General features: G+C 47.2%; 1 protein-coding gene across 4 annotated transcripts in view; it reads right to left on the minus strand.

The window, feature by feature from the left end:
- SNX16 (sorting nexin 16) overlaps nucleotides 1-4,090 on the minus strand; it is a 29,464-nt gene extending 25,374 nt beyond the window's left edge. Inside the window, exon 1 of one of the 4 annotated variants that reach the window (XM_062641619.1) lies at nucleotides 3,909-4,090. The gene's annotated coding sequence lies outside the window, so the exon portion shown is untranslated. The other 3 variants (XM_062641621.1, XM_062641618.1, XM_062641620.1) reach the window with 3 other exon arrangements.
- Between the last annotated feature and the right edge of the window lie 1,910 nt (nucleotides 4,091-6,000).

Consider the following 6,000-nt stretch of genomic DNA (forward strand, 5'->3'; position numbering starts at 1 on the left):
TTTGAGTCATCATCCATTTCACATAAGAGTACACTGATCAACCACGAGGCTGCTGGAGGCTCTGAAATGGGAAACCATCAACCTGATTCACATCATATACAGAATCAATCACCTACTGAAACAACAAATGAGCTTCCTAATTGCCAAGGTGAAGTGATTCTTTCATTCTCTTGCACTAAATAAATCTTACAGAACATAAATAAGGAAGTAAATGTGAAATAGACCAACATCAACAAGAAAGGCTAAAAAATGCTCATGAAGGAATTCTGTGAATGAAGGAAATAACAAACTTTCTGTTCTTTCAGCTACACAGGGAAATCTGCAAACATCAGAAATCTCAGGGAAGTTAACCAACAAAAACAATATAAAACTGGTAGCGACTCCTTTAGAGCAATTCTTCTTTGCTGTGGGATGAGGCTGGAGACTCAGCAGCACCAGAATAGAAATGTTGGTATCATAAACCTCTGCTGACTTTGCTGGTGTGATACAGGATTTGGACTATCCAGCAGCTTCTGTTGCAGAATAGTCCTGTGCTTGGTTGTGTGACTTAATCCCAGGTGTCAGACAAGTGACCTGCTTCAGCCTCGAAGTTTGAAAGAAGCAAGTCACTGCTGTGACTGGGACAAGACATCCTCTTGGAACTACACCAAGATCCCTTTTTCCACCTGTATCTCAGGAAGTAAATCTGTTTTCTGGCTCAAACAATAAACTTTGCAATGTATTTTTTTTTTAATAGAGATATAAGTATTAAGGCATGAAGTATTCTCTGGTAGATTTTTCTCTAACAATACTCTCATCTGTATAGAACACTGAACAAGGTAACTCCTTTTTCCACTTGCCACTTCAGTGACTCCCAGGTTACCAACATAAGGAAGGCCCCACCCAATCATGGTTCTGGGAGGTGTGGGATTAAATCCCTATCAATAGAAGAATCCAACTGAGTCCAGATTTGCAACAAATCAAAGGATCTGAAATGAAAAAAAAGTGGTTATGAGTTTCTGCTGTATGACTCTCTGAATCTAAACCAGGAAAGGAAAATAAGGCCACACCTCAGGGCATCTGATGCTGTTGATCCAGGAGTTCATGGAATTTCAAAAAGAAAAAAAAAAGCCTGTGCTTTTCAGCACTTTTTGGAAAAACAAACCAACCCAAAAACCAATCACAAGCCATGATGACATTTTCAGCAGTTTCAATACTTGTGAACTATGAGGATGCTGAGATGCTGGAACAGGCTGCCCAGAGAAGTTGAGGCTGTCCCTTCCCTGGAAGTGATCAAGGCCAGGCTGGATGGGGCTTTGAGCAACCTGGTCCAGTGGAAGGTGTCCCTGCTCATGGCAGGGGTTAGGAACTAGATGATATTTAAGGTTCCTTCCAACCGAAACCACTCTGTCATTCTATGAACAGTGTAGTTTCTAGAATGACTTCTTTCTTTAAAGTGAAATGCCAGTCAATAACTTACTATCTTGAACTTACTACTGCTCTTAAATGCACATGGACAGTATAGGCTATACCTATACTGGCAAGCAAGACAGCTCAACCTTGCAGAATAAGGCACTTGGTGTTAAGAATCCAACATTTATACTGTACATGCTTCAGCAGCTTTTATAACAAACTAGCTGTAATTTGGTACCACTGACTGAAAGCTTATTAACAGCTGCATTAGGTCTGCTCCCAGGGTACATTTTCTGGTTTAGTTTCTCCTGTGCTTTGCAAGACCATCCCAAATTGCGAGCCAAAGTGCATTAAATGGTGACAGCCACAATATTTGCTTCTAAATGACAATCTTGACTCAATCTGACACAGTAACATATAAATAAATAGAAGGCGCTGATACCACCAGTGTCACACTCAGATTCCTGTAACTCAGGAGAGTAACAGAAGAGTATTCTTTGAGTAACAGAAATGTCAGGTCAAGTGAGCAAAGGGCATACCATGTCACTTGACTTTTTTGTTTCTTAAGGGATCAAGGAAACAGAAAAAGAAACATTACATTAGAGCTTACCAGACTCATAAATACATGTATATGTATGTGTGTAAACCCCTCTTAAACTGGAAAAGTATCCCAATTTTGAAGTATCTAAAATATTTACATGCTTTGAAACACAACAGAGTTTAAAAGTCACATTAATTTGCACTTTATGAAAGCTAAACATTAGAAAAATGATACAATGCTCAAATGAGGGTCACAACCTTAGGACTCAAGCCTCTGCTATGAATATGGAAGCTTTTTGCCAATTCATGCCATAAAAAGGAACAGAAAATAATTTGATAACCCCCCCATTTTTAGACAAACTGTATCACTCTTTGCTTATGCTGGCGCAGTGAGGAGTGAAGATGTAGGTGCACAGCCTGCTGCTGCCCAAGCTTCACCACGGACTGGCCTCACGTATCCACTGCACTGAAGCAGTGGAATCATTGCATCACACCAACTTTCAGAACAAACATCACTTGTAACACCTAAGAGGTAATTCAGCAACTGCACTCTCTTATCTAGATATTTACTTACTCCACTTTTTGTAAGAATATTGTTTCCTGCCCAGAACCTCTATTTGGTTTAGCCTGATACCCAACTGTAAGTTAAGAATGAAATTAAAGAACAGCTGCTTGGAAGTACTGAACTGCTAGAGCTGCAATAGGGCAGGATGGAGTCCCAGGTACCAGCCTGACACCAACTCACCCCACCAGGTGTTTAAAACAGCCACCTCCCTTCTTGTGGGTGAAGCAAATAGGCTATAATAAAACCACTTAAAAAGGGTTTGCCTCCAGCTTGCAGCTCTTGCAATTCCAAACCCTTTTAAGCTAATGGTTTGTATCTTCAGTGAGAAACATGTAAGTCATGCGATTCACGGATAGCAGATTAGAAACAAAACAATCCTTACTTAACAGGTCTAATTGGATTTAGAAGACTTTTAACTATGCAATACTATTTGTGATCTGGTTACATATATTAAGGCAAAGCAGTCAGGTTGGCCTCTGCTGCTTAGGATTTAAGTGTTACCATGGAATGTCAGCTGAAGAAATAGTGGCATATTTAAAGAGGCAACTTGCCAAGTTAGGTTTTAAATGTATCTATTTTAAAAACAATCATTTTGTGCCGAATTCAATCAAGTTACTTCACAAGGTATTTCACCTGCTCATGAACTGAAGTTTGGGGCCTACTGACCTCACCTCTCACACAAAGGGGGCAGTTCCTGCCCTGAAGAGCCTGCTACCAAATTAGAACCAACAGAAGGTGAACTGTGCCGTCCCCTCCCCCAGCGCCAGGGCAGGACGTGCTCACGGTGCCTACCTCTGCCTGTGATTTAGTGCTGTTTGACAGAAGAAAACCCAACAGCCCCGGCAGTTACCTCACAGCCCGCCGCCGGCGCGGGCACAGCCCGAGGCGGGCGGAGCGCGGCGGTTACGCCGCTGTCCGCTGCCGCCCGACACCGCGGGCATGCTCGCCGGTGTCATGCTCGCTGGATGCCGCTCGCGCCACTTTACGTAACTTCGGGAGCGGTCACCGGGCCCGCCGTGCCGTGCCGTACCGCAGCTGCACGGTACGCCCTGCACGGCAGCAAGGCTCCCGGAACCGGCGGGTTTCACTACGGCGCCGGCTGAGGCTCCCCCCCCCCGTAAGAGAGCTTCATCCTCGCCGTCCCGCCCCGCAGCCCGCGCGACGCCCCTACTACCCGCGGCGCCCCCCACTGGCAGGGGCCGGCCAGCCGCCTCCACACAGGTGCGGGAGCTGCGCCACCGGCCGGAGCGGCGAGGAAGCGGCGAGGCCGGCGGTGCCCGGCGCGGGGCAGGCAGCGGAGGGACTCCGCTCCCAGTCCGAGCTCCTCTCGCATCGCACCGCCCGCCTCCCTCCAACAGCAGTGGTGGCGCCTCCTGCCCCACTCGCCCACTCCCGCTTGGTCTCCGCTCACCTGCTGGCCGCAGCGCTCGCCTCCTTCTGCCGCGTAACGCAGGGCAGCCCCTCCCGTTCGGCCGGCCTGGCCCGGTCCCGCCCCTCCGCGCGCCGAAAGGGAGGTGCACGGCGCCGGGGGGGGGAAGGGGGGCAGGAGGGCGGGGAATCGGGCTAATACCTGGGGCGCGTGGCGGCAGGGGGCGGGGTCAGGAGCAGGGGTGGGCGGGGCACACCGGTAAAGCCCGCACTTCCCGGCAGGCAGCGTGGCGTCGGTCGTGGCAGGGGTTGGTAGCGGTGTATTTCGGGTGCTGTAGTTTCTCGGCGTCGCGGTGCCTTCTGGGATTTGTAGTCCCGGGGCGCGGCTGAGGGGAGTGGGGCACTGGCCGTCTCCGCGCAGGGAGAGCGGGGAGGGCTTCCGGAACCCACGGCAGGGTGAGCCGCCCCTCGCCCGGGCGGGCTCCCGCAGTGAAAGGCAGGACGGAGGTGGGAAGGGTGGGGTCTGCTGGCTCCAGAGGGGTAACTCAGGGTGCTAACGTGGCTTAGCGCCATCATATGGCAGCGTAACAGGTGTAGTAGTGGAGCTCCATGTGAAATGTCATGATAAGAGTGATTAGTGAGGGGGCAGGATATCACTGTTCTTAAATGGTGGTGGGAATTAAACAGTGTCTTGCTGTCTCGTAGTGACCTAGGTATGTGAACAGGAATATGATGTTCTGGAGAAACACAGCACAATTTGTCTTAAAAAGTACTTTTTTATATTCTTTCTACATCACATGAAAGTGTAATACCTACCATTTCTTATAAAGTTCTTCTGTTGAGTTTTCATCCAGAGGTTACCACACATCTGCTTCTCTGGGACTGTGTCCCTTTCCCAGCTCCCCCCCCCCCCCCCCCCCCCCCCCCCATTTTTGATCTTTTATCTGGAAAGTAATTTGGAATTTTAGGGAACAGCAGCTGTGCCCACTGCTTGGTATCTGTCTCCTGTTCATGGGTCTGGACATCATTAGATGCTTCCAGGAAAATATTGCAACTCTTGTTCAAATGCTGTGCAACTGATCTGCCTGTTTATGATAAACTTGATGCTTTCTGCAGGGCACAGGCACAGAGATAGTATAGCAAAACTGTGCTGGTAAGGTGATCTGATCTGTGATTGCAAACAGTAGTATAGGCCAATATGTTCTGCTCTGGGGGCTGCTGTTACCCTTGGAGGGTAATTCTTCTGCATTGGTAATTCTATTCATAGAGTCTTAGAAAATTCCTTTTTTGTTGTTCTATAGTTGACCATGGCTGAGCAGTAGTGTATTCTGTGGGTGTTTTTACTATAAATACTTGTTTTGAACTTTGCTACTTTCACCAAACTACTTTTAAAAACCAGATATTTTTCACCTCTAGAAATATTTGATAGTTATAAACACATGTTTTTTAGTTTGCTAGTCAGCTATCCTAACAGCTTGTAACATGATGTAGAGGTTAAAATGTTTGACCCTCCCCCCCCCTCCCAGCAATAGTGAGGTCAGTTCTCTCTGTGACACTGTTAATCAAGCAAGAGGCCTATCCCAAACCCTTTGAAGAGACCAGGATGTTTTTTGGCACAGTGAGCAGGTATGGGAACAAGGCATGAGGCTGCATTACTTTGATCATTTGGAAATTCCAAGGAAGTTAATGGGATTTTTGGTTGCTGAGGAATGTGGGCTCGGTGCCTTCACGTCACAAGGCACTATCCACCCACAAGGTTGTCAGGAATGACTGTTGCTTTACTGGTGTGAGAGAAACTGTGCAGGATTAAGGTGAATTAAAATTGTGTCTGTGCCCTTCCTTGTTTTCTCTTTACAGTAGTTCTTCCCTGTGTACTCTGGCTGTAGCAATCCATAAAGTTCTTTGAGACTGTCTTTCTTCAGCTACCTGTGTTAAGTAGAAGATCTGTGGCTTCCACTGCAGGATAGATGAGCCACCCTGTGGCAATACCGTGCATTTCACCTTTATTGAGTCGAAAGGACTACAAAACTAGTTACTGAATGTGTTTAGGGAGTGGAAACTATTACCTGCTTTTTTTTCTGCACATACTCTTACCAGCTGCCATCCATGTCCTGCCTCCATCCAATTTGGCTCTC

Source organism: Pezoporus occidentalis, unplaced genomic scaffold, assembly GCF_034315485.1.
Source record: "Pezoporus occidentalis ecotype Australia unplaced genomic scaffold, CSIRO_AGI_Poc_V1 ctg69, whole genome shotgun sequence".
NCBI classification, from domain to species: Eukaryota; Metazoa; Chordata; class Aves; order Psittaciformes; family Psittacidae; genus Pezoporus; species Pezoporus occidentalis.